Genomic DNA, 17,150 nt, shown 5'->3' with positions numbered 1-17,150 from the left:
TACACCTGAAATAGCAAGTAGCATCAAAATGTTAACTGTTCAGGCACAAATAATTTCATTACGGTAGTGATTATTAAGACAATTTTAACTCCATAAGTTTACAATGAATACTGACCAAAATAAACATTTTATTATAACACCTGAAATAACAGGTAGAAATTACTTGTTACAGGTATCAATGATTCTTGTCCCTGTATTTATTAACGATTAAGTCATCCTTGTTCATTATACCTGTTAATGAAGTTATTTATACATGTAGCTGGTCATGGGGGTCTACAATTTATACATGTAGCTGGTCATGGGGGTCTACATGATTGTGTGACTTACACATATCATTGATGGACGTTTTCTCAATCTCGCTCCCATATTAATTCATTACATTAAATGGGCCGCAGTGGTCGCAGATTGGCTAAGATGTCCTGATATTTTGCAACAATCACTCCATAACTAGGTTCTGACCGCTAGTTGGTGGTTTTTCTCCAGTTACTCTGGTTTCCTTCTACCTATAAACATATGGCACATATGACTTTAGTTGTTAATCGGACACTGTTCATTTGATCATTACCATTACGTAAAAACATATTGTTAATGCAGGTGCTGAAAGGACGTAATTATTTTTTCTTATATTATAAGAAATATAATCTTTAATTCATATTTAAACTGGTTTATAACTTGCCTTAAATTGAATAAATTAAGAGTTAGTTTTTATATAGCAATTGTAAAAGAAGTGGGTCGGTGTGGTTTGTACTTAGTGTTAAATACAATCTCTAGTTGTCGCTCAGCTGACGGAGCACTTCAAAGAATCCAAAATCAAATTTAGCAATATGTAAACCTTTGAAAAATAATATTAGCAACAATTCAAGAGTTAAGATTTAATTACAATAACACATGTGTAATGCTTTAACAAACAAATCTGCTGTATTTGATGCAATAGGTGCCCCCATACCTAGTGCCCCTCCCCCTTTTTGAGACCTCATTTTCAGGAACCTTAAATAAACAAGAGGCCCAGAGGGCCTGTATCGCTCACCTGGTTTGTAATGCTTTTTTGTTTGTTTGTTTGTTTAATTAACGTCCTATTAACAGCTATGGTTATGTAAGGACGGCCTCCCCATGTATGCGGTGTGCTGCGTGTATGTTGTGCGAGGTGCGTGTTTCGGGGGACTGCGGTATATTCATGTTGTGTCTTCTTGTATAGTGGAACTGTTGCCCTTTTTATAGTGCTATATCACTGGAGCATGCCGCCGAAGACCACCAAGCAACACACCCCACCCGGTCACATTATATGACACAACGTGTCCATCCTTTCTGAGAAAGAGCAGAAATACCATTTTAGACTTTAGGGAAGTTCCTCACAGGCGTCACTCTGGCTCTGCCCAAGGGAGGATTTGCAAATTTACCTAAATTTTCCCTTATACGTCTCAAAGGACAGTACAATTCTGCCTCCAGAGTAATTTGGTTCAAATCAATCAGATTTAGGAAAGTAGCGATTTGAATATTTACCTCTAATTCCCCTATTGGGTCCCGCCCTTCTGCCCCAGGGGGTCAAAGCCAAAATTTATACAAGTTTGTTCCTTCCCAAGGATGTTTCTGGCCAAATTTGGTTACAATCCATGCAGAACCTCTAGGAAAAGTAGCGATTTTTAGGATTTACCTCTATTTCCCCTAATGGGCCCCGCCCCTCCTGCCCTCAGGGGGGTCAGAGCCAAAATTTATACAAGTTCTGTTTCCCTTCCCCAAAGGATGTTTGTGGCCAAATTTGGTTACAATCCATGCAGAACTCTAGGACAAGTAGCGATTTATAGGATTTACCTCTATTTCCCCTATTGGGCCCGCCCCTCCTGCCCCCGGGGGGTCAGAGCCAAAATTTATACAAGTTCTGTTCCCCTTCCCCTAAGGATGTTTCTGGCCAAATTTGGTTGCAATCCATGCAGAACTCTAGGACAAGTAGCGATTTATAGGATTTACCTCTATTACCCCTATTGGGCCCCGCCCCTCCTGCCCCAGGGGGGTCAGGGTCACCATTTATGCAAAATCTGATCCCCTTCCCCTAAGGAAGTTTCTGGCCAAATTTGGTTGCAATCCATGCAGAACTCTAGGACAAGTAGCGATTTATAGGATTTACCTCTATTACCCCTATTGGGCCCCGCCCCTCCTGCCCCAGGGGGGTCAGGGTCACCATTTATGCAAAATCTGATCCCCTTCCCCTAAGGAAGTTTCTGGCCAAATTTGGTTGCAATCCATGCAGAACTCTAGGACAAGTAGCGATTTATAGGATTTACCTCTATTACCCCTATTGGGCCCCGCCCCTCCTGCACCAGGGGGGGTCAGGAACACCATTTATGCAAAATCTGATCCCCTTCCCCTAAGGAAGTTTCTGGCCAAATTTGGTTGCAATCCATGCAGAACTCTAGGACAAGTAGCGATTTATAGGATTTACCTCTATTACCCCTATTGGGCCCCGCCCCTCCTGCCCCAGGGGGGTCAGGGTCACCATTTATGCAAAATCTGATCCCCTTCCCCTAAGGAAATTTCTGACCAAATTTGGTTAAAATCCATGCAGAACTCTAGGACAAGTAGCGATTTAAAGGAAATGTTGACGGACAGATGACAAACGGACGAACGACAGACGGACGACGGACGACGGACGACGGACGCCGCACCATGGCAATAGCTCACTGGCCCTTCGGGCCAGGTGAGCTAATAAAATTGCAGACTGAAAATATAGAAACCTTTGGTTTCTTAATTTATTCCTAAAGCAAATTGATTTAGGACTTACTTTGTGCAATAGTTTTATAATTAGGGCCCTCATATTTTTTCAATTTTCCACGCAACCTAATATTTGGTCAATTATGGTATTTCTTTTTACAACTTGATTGACCAAATTTAAAACTAAACAAATCTTTTCAACAATCTTAAGCCACAGGCTAAAGTTAGAGTTACTTTTTTAACAATTTACAGTGACACATTTGTGATGCTTTAAGAAATAAATCTATTTACTTTCATATCTCAATTGGCCAGATTGAAAAATATGCAATTTAGTCTTAAATGATTTATAAATTAAACCACAAGGTGAAGTCAAATTTTTTCTAACAGTTTACAGTGTCACATTTGTATAGTCTGCTGTAAGAAACAAACTGATTTCTTTTTAAATCTTTTATTTCACTTGATTTAAAAATAAACAAATTTTAGTGAGGCTTAAATGCCATATAAAGCTACAAGGTGAAGTTTGAGTCTGAGGAGAACAAGAAAATCGCTGTGTAAGGTGGGGAACCTAATCTACATAAGCTATGCATGTGTAAGTGGTTGATGTAAAGTTTATGATCCCGAGCTTTGTACAAGGTCTGTAATAGAAATCTGACCTTTCTCTGTGCTCCCCAACACTATAGAGACTTGTAAGCTTATTACAATAAATTAACTCTATTAGGATCGGATGTCATTAGAGACCTCAGATCAATACTGGTCATTGGCCGGAGCTGACCAGTGTCCACCTCTGATCTTTCATGTATATTATTATGACAATAGCATGATTATATCGCATTTATGGTAGGACATTGATGATCGAGACTCAGAGTGCAAGAGAGACATCAACAAGTGATGCTTTCCTCAATTAAAGCTTGTATTCAAAACTTCTGGAGATGTGCTGCGCAATCATGGAGAAAACAATATGTTGGTGGAGCATGGACATAATCACACAATTTTACTTTTCATTGTTATGAACATTTTTTAAGTCATTTATAGGTAAAGATAGAAAAAAATAACTCCATTTGTTCCACACATTTCACCGTTTGAAAAATACGCAGATTCTACACAAAATTTTCCACATTTCTGCAAAAACTTTAAGTTTCTGTTTTACAGACTTAATTCAAAATTTACCAACTTGTTGACCAGATCATGTGCTGGTACCGGTAATCATTGGGAAGGATCTAAATGCTTTAAAAAAATTGCCAGCTGAGGAATAGTAAATGGGCACATGATCATGGGACCTATAGCACAGGGTCATGAAAAACAGTTGTATATCACAGGGTCATGAAAAACAGTGGTATAGCACAGGATCATGAAGAAAAATTGTATAGCACAGAGTCATGAAGAACAATTGTATAGAACATGGTCATGGAGAAATACTGATATAGAACATGGTCATGGAGAAATACTGATATAGCACAGGGTCATGTAGAAATACTGATATAGCACAGGGTCATGGAGAAATGCTTAAATGGCAAAGCAGAAGAACTTCTACTGCAAAAAGTCGTGACATCACACTTGGCAAAGACAAAACAATTTGTAGTAGAACTATATGATACATTATACGGTCATGGTGTAATTCTAATCAAATGTTCTATCAAAAAACTTTGTAGTAGAACTATATGATACATTATACGGTCATGGTGTAATTCTAATCAAATGTTCTATCAAAAAACTTTCAAATGATTACGAACAACAAATTGAGAAGATAAGGGGAAGGTAACTCTACCAAAATATAGAATATCAAATATTAGCATACTTTTGGTGAGGCTTAACTATAAAGTGCACAAATCTTCTCAAATGATAAATAAAATTTAACAATTCTCTTTGTGTTCATTGTAACTGTGCATTTTCGTGAAGGAAATGATCTTGACATTTATATATGTACTGTTATGTAAGTTTAAAGGTTAAACTGGATATTTATTGTTTACAATCATCAGATGCTTGGGCCATTCTTGTCAGGGTTACCTACCATTGACACGGCCAGACCTGACATGCCAGATCACTATAGGAAAGGTACATATGTGACTAATTAGGCGTGATGGCGCACTGTTTATATGACTGACTGGATATCCAGCAGTAATGGTCAGGACCAATTAGTGGCAGGGGATCCACCCAGGCCAAAACCGACTCAAACACAATGTAGTGTTGGGCTGCAAAACAGACCTTCAATATTATTATCATAATACCGCATATTTTATGAGAAGCTAACGTCATAGTTGTGGAGGAATGCTTGAGCTGTATTATCGTAGTGTTACATTCGTTAGGAGCTTGGCATACTTGCAAAAGTTCATCATCGATACGTGTGGTACATTTATCACCAGTATCACACATGTATTAACAAAGTATCATATACTGTACAATGTATAATATATACAATGTATCATATATGCAATATATCATATAAACAATGGTATACAATGTATCCTACAATGTATCATATACAATGTATTATATATGCAACGTATCATATATGTAGCGGGATTGGACTGAGTCGATCATCGGTGACCAGGTAGCTCAGTCAGTAGAGCACTCGGCTAGTGTTTGGAGGGTCCCAGGTTCGAATCCCGGTCTGGCCGCTACATTTTCTCCTCTCCTGTCACATATACATCATATATGATCACATTCAATTTATAATATTTACAATGTATCATATACATTACATCACATACATTATGCCATATATAAATACATTATATCACATATAATGTACTGATTTTACAACACAGAATAAACCACAATGCAAAAAACATCATTTAATATGAGTTTTAATTGTGATAATCATAATCACCAGAAGGTGGGACTAATCAACGGTAAATTGTACTTTACCTGTATCAATTTGTGATCATTCAGTAAAACGTTTGTTTTATAGCACATTTTACACCTGAAGCGGATCTGAAATTGACTGTGTACCATACCATTTGATCACATGACTTCCCTTCGCTTTTGTGCCTCAATGTCATGTATTAAACCAGTTAGTTGTTGTCCAGGTGAGCAACAATATATATTTAGGACAATATCAATTTGAAATGGACATCCAGTTAAAATAATTTGATCAATGACACATAAGTCAATTACATTTCATGTTTATACAGGCTAAAATAAGTCTTATTTCTTTGCTAAAATTATCCATTTAATATACATCTGTATATTGTGAAAGATATCTGCACATATCTGCTTACATTCTTAGAACTGTTGCATGTTTCTGCAGATAAAATATCAGAAGTGAAAATCCATTCATGAAAGTTTTCAAATAGTTTTGTAGATTACAGATTAGAATAGGCAATCCAAAGTCAATCTTTTAACTAGGGGAGATAATCAACATGATTCAATTATGTTACAAGTTGTCAAGATTTCCAATAAACTTTATGATAAATATGATTCAAAATTTCACATTAGTCTTTGTTATTTCCCTACATACAGCAAATACATATCAAATCTTAACTCAATTTAATATCTTGAAGATTGATCTTTAAATGTGATAAATATGTCTATTAATAATTTTTCCACAGACTAAGTACAGCAAAATTAAGATTTAAATGAAGTGATGATTTATGATAATAAGAAACTGAATTTAGGAAACTCCTTAAAACTTATCAATACATCTTAAATCTACATGAAAATGGACCTTAAATTCAGTGTGATGAAATTTTTAAGACAGACATTCTTCCTTGGACTCATTACAGCACAACATTTTAAACGAAGTACGATTTATGGCGTTATAAGAAACAGAACTTGAAATATATCAATACATTTAAAATTTATGTGAAGATTGGCCTTCAAAAATATATTAAGACTCATTCCTTCTTGGACTTAGTTAAATAAACCGTTGATTTATGATATTATAAGAAACAGTATTAAGGAAATTCCGGTAATCTATCAAGTATAAATCTGTTTACTGTGTATGGTTCCTAAATGATAACTCACAACACTGTCGTTCTTTGATGTCCTGATTTCATCCTGACATTAAGATAATCCTGGTACTGCTAGAACATATGTCAGTGTTTTAGGAGAAGAGGTGTTGGGTTTCTGGACAGTGTTTGAGGATATAGAAGGTGTTGGGTTCCTGGACAATGTTTGAGGATAGGAGGTGTAGGGTTTCTGGACAGTGTATATTTGATACTGAAAGGGATTTAACATTAATACTATGGTATTATTTTGTTATCGTTGTTTACTATCCCAAACTCTGGTTTGCTTCAAATTTAAGACAGCTAATCTAAACATTTATTTTTATACAGAGGGGGACACGTAACAACTTAGTCTGTATTTGTATATTACAGAGTTCTCTTCCCTTGTGGGTAGGTATTGATTGTGACATCACATGTTTGCGAGCGTTACGTCATACTTTTCCGAGAAAACGGCGTGATTTGTGCTCACAAAAATAATGACGTAACAATTGATACCTGCCCGCAAGGGAGCTAACTCTGTAATATGCAAAGACAGAATATACCAATACTCTGTAGTTGTTATATTTTGCGGATGTAAAATTTTTGCAATTTTCTGTTTTGAACTTATTGGCGGGGGTTAATTTTCGCGAAGTATCTTTGCAACCTTTCAAAGCGTCATTCTTACGACAGACTACAATAGGTGAAACGGTGATTTTGATCTTTTCATGAAGTATTATATTTCGCTAATTAGAATGGATTCATGAATTTATCAATATCAAAACCCACGTGAATATTAGCAACGATATAATACTGCATTTATTTTCATAAAGGTTTGGGTTATGGAGCAAGCAGAGAATATTAATGTTTTTATACTTGTTATCATTATACAGTGGACCCCGGATAATCCAGCCGCCATAGCCCAGAAAAATTGCGATCCAGACAAAAATTTCAGGGAATGGATAAACTGTAATGTTACATTATTGACAAAGAACACAAAATTTGTCGGAAATGGAAAACTTGTAATCCGGATAACTTATGCTTGGAATTTAGGTGTTTAGACTATTGAGGGTTCACTGTATAGATTTTTTTATTTTTCATAATAGATTTCATATAAAGGGGAATATTTTTAAGTATAAAAGAAGTATTCCGTATTTGCATATTACAGAGTTATTTGCCCTTGCGGCTAGGTATTGATTGTGACGTCATGTGTTTTCGAGCGTAACGTCATACTTTTCGGAGAAAATGATGTGAATTGCGCTCACAAAATAATGACGTAACAATCGATACTTACCCGCAAGGAAGCTAACTCTGTAATATGCAAAGACGGAATAGGGATAGAATATTTGGTGTAATTTTTTTTATCTTATTTGATTTAAAAAATTCAAATCATGGAAGGTGGCTTAATGTAAAATAGATGATTTATATATATATCCATCTGCAATTATTTATGTAAGACATTGTCTGAAGAGACTGAATTTATGTAAGAACATTTTGTTTTCAATAAAAGTATTTATCCATTACAAAAATTTCAGTTATGCAAGGAATGAGCACATTTGTTTATATATATCCCACATTTCTATACAAAAACCTTTAGTTTTGAGAGGGACGGATTAAGAACATTTGGTTGAATTTAATAGTCTTTACTTCATACAATAATTTTAGGTTTTAAAAGAAAGATCTAGAAAACTCAGGAAGACATATAGATTTCAAATAAAGAAGTTGCATTCATAAAAACCTTGAGTTATGAGAAACCATATTTTTATAATTTTATGCTTAAGTTTTTAATCATAGACACGCAAGTAACTTCTAAATGCAAGAATTAATATTTCATAAAAGATTTCTGGAGTTATAAAAAGACATTTGAGTGTGTTTATATAAACATTTCGTAAAGGAAAAGGCAGATTTAGTATGGTGCACACGTAGCATTTATCTTGGTTTAATGGTTTAAGATCAAATAATAATTTAATGATAAATATTGAAGAATTTTCCTGAAAATATTTAGTTTTCAAATACATGTATATTTTTTCAGGAAAAATTGTTAAAGCCTAATAAGTTTAAGATTTGCAAAAATATTGTACTGTTAGAATATTCATTACAAATTTTAAACCAAATAGCAATTTTTTCAAGATAAAATCATTCTTTAGATTATTTAAGCATGGTTTTTAGCAAAAAATATTTTAGACTATTGATACATTAGTCATAGCAAAAATACTTCATTAAAATATATATTTATCAAAACATGTATGTTATAGAAAAACTAAATATAAACATTGATGTCAAAATCTTTTAATTTCATTGAATTATGAAATAAATACTGTTTGCAAATTTTTATTAGAATCCGCTGCAGTAAATCCTGTATGTAAGATATCGCCAAGCTAACAAAGAGATTCTGTGTGGAGTATCTATAAACCCCTGTGGTAGGTATACCGACAGTTCAGGACATGTATGACACCTGCAATAAATATATTAACGATGCACAGCACATACTCGGGCTGTTTTTCATACAAACGACTTAATGTATATCTGCCATTCTGCTCCATTAATGTTGATACGGAAAAAAAAATCATTAAGGGTCACAGTTCAAATATTCCACGAGGTCAAAGTTGAAGATTTTGACACTGACAAAAATGCTATCATGAGAAGTACTGACTTTGGTAGCACATGACCTCACACATCGCATCTTATCCAAGATGACTTATCTCACGCCACGGTGAAATATATTTATTTACTCAACTATATCTCAACATCAATTTTTTTCCAGTATTCTACAGGGTTTGGTAATGCTGTAATGTTAGGTTGGTACCAGTTCAATTTGAAAACTGTAAAACTGTTAAAGCATAAAATGATCTTGCATTCACATAAAATCAGAGAGGGGAAAACAGGGACAAAGGTGACAGGACAGGATGGGTTGGATAGGGGTGTTGTAACACAGTACTGTCAATCAGCCTTTAATTCCTCTCCCATGAATTCTCTCTCCTTTTCACATTGATCTGTAATTATTCTTTCCTTTATGAAACCCATGCACATCCTCTTCTCTTCATCTGCTTTTCTGTCTCTCTCCTAATTTTTACCCCAAGCTCTCTCTTTTTGTTAAAAAGATTGTTTCCCTCTTCCCTCTTCAGCACTATATACTTGGCACTACCCCCCTCACCTCCCACCCCCACCCCAAAAAATGACATCAACTCTGATCCCTTGCATTGCTCCACTAGTCCAGTACTCACCATTTCATCCCTCCTCTTTCTGTCTTCCACTTAAATCACTCCTACTCCTCCCCCATCCCTTCTATTTGAACTGGACACCTCTCTCCCTGCCCCCTCATATGGACTTTTAGTGTTAAACTTGTCTGATACTGTCTCCTCTACCACCTTCCTCTATATTAGACTCTGTGTTTTCCTTTCCCCTCCACATGAACTCCTACCCCATTGTTCCTTTTGTCCATCAATCCCTACCCCTACCACCTTCCCCTCCCCTCTATTTCCCCCTGAAAGCCTATCCCTTCCCCACCCCTATTGTTCCTCTTGTCCCCCAATTCCTACCCTACCCCTTCCCCCTCTATTTCCTTTTCCCCTACCCTAGAACTCCTAACCCCTCCCCACCCCCAATGTTCCTCTTGTCACCAACCCCTATCACCTTCCCCTCCCCCTCTATTTCCCCCATGCCCTATGAACTCCTATCCCCTCCCCCTCTATTACCCCCAACCCCCTGAACTCCTATCCCCTCCCCCACATGTCTGTAACCACCACAATTTCTAATGGGCCATGTCGCCTGCCATCATGCTTGAATTGGATGGAGTCAACTGCACCACATAATTCCATCAACTATAATACAATGTAGATACTGGAAATGCCTCTGTATTTCAGAACCATGAACAGATTAACTATAATACAATAAAATGTATATATACTTACAGAGTTCACATTTCTTTGTAGTTTTCAGCAAAAGTAGTTTTATCAGGGTATGTTTGTCATATTGAAAGCATGACAAAGAACTATACAGCTTCCACAGAGGCTACAATCGTGAGTATTATGTAATAATAAAAGACTTCATTTAAACTTGATAACATGTTGAGCTTAGCAGCTCGTCTCACTCATGGTCAAGATAAAAATAAAATGTACAATATATACGATATAAAAAAATATCTAAATGCATTTATGAAAAATGTAGCACATATGAAGAGGATATAATGTAAAATACATCTACAGGGCTTATTGGTGATGAATGCAGTTATATAGAATATCTTATTGAACATAAAGCTAAAATTTTAATGGAAATTGAATACATCTTTTTTTATATGATGCACTGTATTGACCCATACCTGATAATTAAGCATCCATTGCTCTATAAACACTCCTTTCCCCTTTTTGACTTTGTTGGTTGGTTGTTAAAGATGCTCCACCGCCGACAGAGCATAACTGATATTCATCATTTGAACAATAATTGGTGTTTAATTTTGTATATATATGCCTAATTAACACAAAAAATAACATAAAATAATTTAGTTTGCCTTTGGTGCACGCGTAATCATTACTTTATTCCATATAAGATATAGTGCCACGGAATTTTTTCGGGATGCAATTAATTATTTTTCATATATTTAACTTGAAGTAAAATTAGAAGCTCAAATTTTTCAATGGTGGTTATGGTGTAAAGTACGGTAAGTTACTTTTGTAACTGAAGAAAAATACAAAATCGTCTGCTCCTGTTTTTGATAGTGAAAAATTACCATTTGTCAGCGGTGGAGCATCTATAATTAACAACCAGGGTCATTTAACGATGGGCGCACATGTGTTCCCAGTGTAATGCGTGTGTGAATGTTTCATGTATTGGGAGACTGCAGTATGTTAGTGTTGTGTCTCATTGAAATAGTGAAACTCTTGTCCTTTTTATAGTGCTATCGCACTGAAACACATTCCATCTGGTCAACATATATTATACAGACAAAGAATAAGACTGAAAATATCAATGCCATTTGATTTCTTTGAATTATTTCATTTAATGAAATGTTTAGTCCGAATTGCATCTAGCTGTCCTATTGTGTTCAATACAAGATCCCTCTGCATAGTCCAGAGTTAAGACAGAATTGATGCACATTTGGCTAAAGGTTTAATGAGTTGTGTTGCAGTCCCCTTTCTGGCCTCCCCTGACAGGAGAGCTGTGTACATATCCAATGATGCGTGGTCTCCAGACCTGTAGTTTCTGGCTGATGGCCTGTAAACAATTAAGGAGAATTAAGTAATTACAGTATGACCACTGCCTGTTACAAGACTCCAAACATCTTCCTGGTAAACATGTCTCCTTTCCAACCAAATATCTGTGCTATTGATATCAGGTCCTATCTCTATGATGGTAGCTTGCTGTTACAACTGTGTTTTACTATGCCTGAAGTTATAGAATGCCTTTTGATAATGTCAAAGTAACCTACAGGAAATTGAGTATTTTTGGTACCTATCATTCACTTTATCAGATGTAGAAGATAGCAAATGAATGTTCAAATCATATCAAGAGATATAAGGAAACAATTTGTAAGACTTTGTGAAGAAAAATTAAATCTTAATTCAATTTTCATGATTAGTTGATTTTACATGGCTTTTCTATGTCCTAAAGACCACTAGGGTTTCCTCTGTAAGCAATATGTGTGTGTGTGTGTGTGTGTGTGAATGTATATATATTTTCGGAGGCTTTGTGATAATGGATTCTCTTGCCTATTTTAACTATCTAACCAACCATAGTGCCAAAGATACTGAACAAGCACATCTCATTCAGGTCACATTATACGGTCAACTCCCTTCAACGCTGAGCAGTAAGCAGGAGCATTAACTGACACTTTTATTGACAATTTTCTTGCAAAATTAGAAAAAAGCAACAAAACACAGAGACCTTACTGTCATTTTGACTGAAGACCAAAGAAATCTGAACTTCAATAGTAATTCTGCAACAAAGACTTCTAGACCTTATACAATCAGTGACCTTCAATGTGATATGACTGAATGCTCTTAGGATCAGGCGTATCATTCGACCTTCATCATCATCATTATAAAGTTGATCACTACACTAACAAACTAAATTAAAACACCAATAAGTCCAGACAATGGCCCTGACCAAAACTAATTGATAAACACTGCACAGGACAATTGATGTCAAGGAAATCGGAGAATTCAAAGATCAGGAAGCCTTTGTTTTTAATCTCTTCCACCCCTAAAAGTTCATAATGGAATCTTCCACCCTTTGAATTAGAATAGTCCATATATGTCTACAGGGGAGGATGATTTCACTGTGTCAGCTGATTAGGGTTGACATGTGACAAGTAGGGGTGACCAAGGTTCGCAGCAAATGCAGAACAATTCCGCAGCAAATGCACATCTGGCCAGCAAGTGGGCTGATGCAGTTCATAACTCAATTAAAATTGACTTCATTTCAGTGTGAATAAAATTCTCAATGGAATTCCTGAAGGTGTACTTCAAGTAATTTCATTGAGTAAGTCTCAGATGTCAAATTGATAAATTAATCTCTGTAGCTAGGTTACTATTCAACTGACATGTTGGATTTTGCAAGGCAAAGTGAAACATATGCTTGAAATAAAAACAAATTAAATTAAGAAATTAGACCTAATAACTGATTAAGTTAAAACCAATTACACACTTATGTCTTTGACACTGTTGTTAATGTACTTATATTCGCGAGATGTAAATTTTTGCAGAACTTCACGAGGGACTTGAGCACGAGTTTAAATATCTCACTATAAATGCATGGTTGTCAGAAAGAGAACTCTATTGTGGATTTATGCATTCATGCAAATGTTTAAAATCAGGAAGACAAAAAATATTGAATTCATGAACAGAATGTTTGAAAGCATATGGAAATGAGAATTTCTTATCCTTCATTATAATGACTTTATCATTGAATGCAGTTTTGCTACAATATGTAGTCAATTGATAATTAAACTTAAATGCTTTGATAACGATATGGATTACAAAGGCTATGAAAGTAAAATAATCAATAAATTGATTAAGAAAAAAAAAATAAAACTAAACAAGGTTACACAGTTGGGTTATTGAAATAAAAGTAATTTTGAAAGCTAATTTCAAAAAGAATCGATCAGTACAGGATGCAGACATTGGCTGAACAATAAAAAACAATATTAAATGCAGCCGGTCTTTGGGTCTTTGTATGATGAACTCGACTAATGCAGCATGCAGTACAAGAAGAATGGCTCAAGGTCGTTTAGTACACATTTATAGGTGATTAGGTAATATATAAAGCTAATGAGACTGAAATGATTTTAAAGACAGAACTATAAGTGTATAGCAGGTTACTGAGGACAGTTAATGGACTGAGGTTACCAGGGACAGATTTAATAAACAAAGATCACTGGGGACAGAGTTAATGCACGGTGGTCACTGGGGACAGAGTTAATGGACAGAGGTCACTGAGGACAGAGTTAATGCACAGAGGTCACTGGGGACAGAGTTAATGGACAGAGGTCACTGAGGATAGAGTTAATGGACAGAGGTCACTGAGGACAGAGTTAATGGACAGAGGTCACTGAGGACAGAGTTAATGGACAGAGGTCACTGGGGACAGAGTTGATGGACTGAGGTCACTGGGGACAGAGTTAATGGACTGAGGTCACATGGGACAGATTTAATAGACAAAGATCAATTGGGACAGAGTTTATGGACTGAGGTTACCAGGGACAGATTTAATAGACAAAGATCACTGGGGACAGAGTTAATGGACTGAGGTTACCAGGGACAGATTTAATAGACAAAGATCACTGGGGACAGAGTTAATGCACAGAGGTCACTGGGGACAGAGTTAATGGACAGAGGTCACTGGGGACAGAGTTAATGGTCTGAGGTTACCAGGGACAGATTTAATAGACAAAGATCACTGGGGACAGAGTTAATGGATTGAGGTTACTAGGGACAGATTTAATAGACAAAGATCACTGGGGACAGAGTTAATGGACTGAGGTTACCAGGGACAGATTTAATAGACAAAGATCACTGGGGACAGAGTTAATGGACTGAGGTCACATGGGACAGATTTAATAGACAAAGATCACTGGGGACAGATTTAATGGACAAAGATCACTGGGGACAGAGTTAATGGACTGAGGTTACCAGGGACAGATTTAATAGACAAAGATCATTGAGGACAGTTAATGGACTGAGGTTACCAGGGACAGATTTAATAGACAAAGATCACTGGGGACAGAGTTAATGGATTGAGGTTACCAGGGACAGATTTAATAGACAAAGATCACTGGGGACAGAGTTAATGGACTGAGGTTACCAGGGACAGATTTAATAGACAAAGATCACTGGGGACAGAGTTAATGGATTGAGGTTACCAGGGACAGATTTAATAGACAAAGATCACTGGGGACAGAGCTAATGCACAGAGGTCACTGTGGACGGAGTTAATGGACAAAGGTCACTGGGGACAGAATTAATGGACAGAGGTCACATGGGATAGAGTTAATGGACAGAGGTCACTGGGGACAGAGTTAATGGACAGAGGTCACATGGGACAGAGTTAATGGACAGAGGTCACTGGGGAAAGAGCTAATGCACAGAGGTCACTGGGGACAGAGTTAATGGACAAAGGTCACTGGGGACAGAATTAATGGACAGAGGTCACATGGGACAGAGTTAATGCACAGAGGTCACTGGGGACAGAGTTAATGGACAGAGGTCACTGGGGACAGAGTTAATGGACAGAGGTCACTGGGGACAGAGTTAATGGACAGAGGTCACTGGGGACAGAGTTAATGGACAGAGGTCACTGGGGACAGAGTTAATGGACAGAGGTCACTGAGGACAGAGTTAACGGACAGAGGTCACTGAGGACAGAGTTAATGGACAGAGGTCACTGGGGACAGAGTTAAAAGACAGAGGTCACTGGGGACAGAGGTCACTGGGGACAGAGGTCACTGGGGACAAAGTTAATGGACAGAGGTCACTGGGGACAGAATTAATGGACAGAGGTCACTCAGGACAGAGTTACTGGACAGAGGTCACTGGGGACAGAGTTAATAGACAGAGGTCACTGGGGACAGAGGTTACTGGGGTCACTTGGGATAGAGTTAATGGACAGAGGTCATTGGGGACAGAATTAATGGACAGAGGTCACTGGGGACAGAGTTACTGGGGACTGAGTTACTGGGGACAGAGATAAATTGAGATTGAAATTGAGTAAAAAAATATTTGGTGAACATTTCCTAGGGCATTTCTATGGGGTTTCAACAAAGCTTCAGTCTCACATTTGTGAGAATCATTTGCAGTTTTGTAAATGCTAGAATGTTGAGATATATATTCTTCTGCCTTATTGCAATATAAAATTGTTTCTCTTGCAAGGAAGTCAGAGTTTGGAATGCTGTTATCTCCTTGATCCTAGTATGTACCACTTCTGTGTGTGTTTCCCTGTAGAGGGATGGACTTGGCTCTGGTTCTGTAATTTACCAGTTGTTACATCATTCTTTCCAAATGAACCAGGTCACTAGCCGATTGTTCCACTGATGTATACAAACATCCGTGCATCGTATGAGCATCACACTGCAGTTTAACATGCCGCAGACTGACACTATGTAGCAGAATGGACAAATTTGCAACATCAGAGCCCGGTATAGACACATAGATGTACATACCGGTTCTATCACATCAGGATGTGCCAAGGATCATCTTGTGGCAGCATGCTGACAACCTGCATCCCCACATTCTCCCAACTGCACCAAATTTCTGCTGTCGGACGTTTCACATTGGATGGATGCTTTCCTTGGGTGGATAACATCACTGACAATCTGTATAGTCAACAGGACTTGTCTTTCATTCATACTTTTTTTCAGGAAACATCCACAACATGGCTTAGGTGTATATCTGATAACTGAGGATGGATAAAGAACTACTGTATTATCCTAATTTAAGCCAACTGCAAAAGCGGCCAAATAGGCCTGATTGCTTTCATTCTTCCCTTTATAGACTCTTAATCTGTATTTGCAGAGTAATCTACCCTAGTGGGTAGGTATTAATTCTTACTCAATGTTTTTGATGGGTACGTTAAATGTTATATCATTCAGACAAAAGGATGTAACTTTTGCTCGCAAAATGATGCTGTCACCATCAATACCAGCACACGAGGGATATAATTTTGTAATATACCAAGACAGAGGCGCTTCAAATGGATTGGTTTAAAGAAAGTTATGATTCTTGACTTTTGTAAGCAAATACTCCGAATTAATTGTTTGCATAAAATTGTTGATATCAAGGCATTTGGGACTTGTATAAATCTATGAACAAGTTTCAGACCCTCTGTTTTTCCCATCTTAGTAAGCGACTTTTTCCCATCTTAGGGACTTGCATACGTCTGTAGGCGACTTTCATACCATCTGTATTCCCAATCTTAGGGACTTGTGTAAGTCTACAGGCAACTCTCAGATCCTCTGTTTTTCCCATCTAAGATATCAAGTTTAGACCTCAGTGTGTGTTATTATAGATGTGTCCCATGGAACATTTACTGTAA

At 37.0% G+C, this 17,150-nt stretch overlaps 1 protein-coding gene and 1 long non-coding RNA gene across 3 annotated transcripts in view; one reads left to right on the top strand and one right to left on the bottom strand.

The window, feature by feature from the left end:
• LOC138311166 (frizzled-5-like) overlaps positions 1-17,150 on the top strand; it is a 109,389-nt gene that overhangs the window by 10,815 nt on the left and 81,424 nt on the right. The gene's annotated exons all lie outside the window — the stretch shown is intronic.
• LOC138311168 (uncharacterized) overlaps positions 11,378-17,150 on the bottom strand; it is a 43,041-nt gene continuing 37,268 nt past the window's right edge. The window contains exon 5 of the long non-coding RNA XR_011206537.1: positions 11,378-11,837. This is a non-coding gene — a long non-coding RNA (uncharacterized lncRNA). The remainder of the gene's footprint in view (positions 11,838-17,150) is intronic.

Source organism: Argopecten irradians, chromosome 16, assembly GCF_041381155.1.
Source record: "Argopecten irradians isolate NY chromosome 16, Ai_NY, whole genome shotgun sequence".
Classification (NCBI taxonomy): domain Eukaryota; kingdom Metazoa; phylum Mollusca; class Bivalvia; order Pectinida; family Pectinidae; genus Argopecten; species Argopecten irradians.
This window is presented reverse-complemented; position numbering and strand designations above follow the sequence as displayed.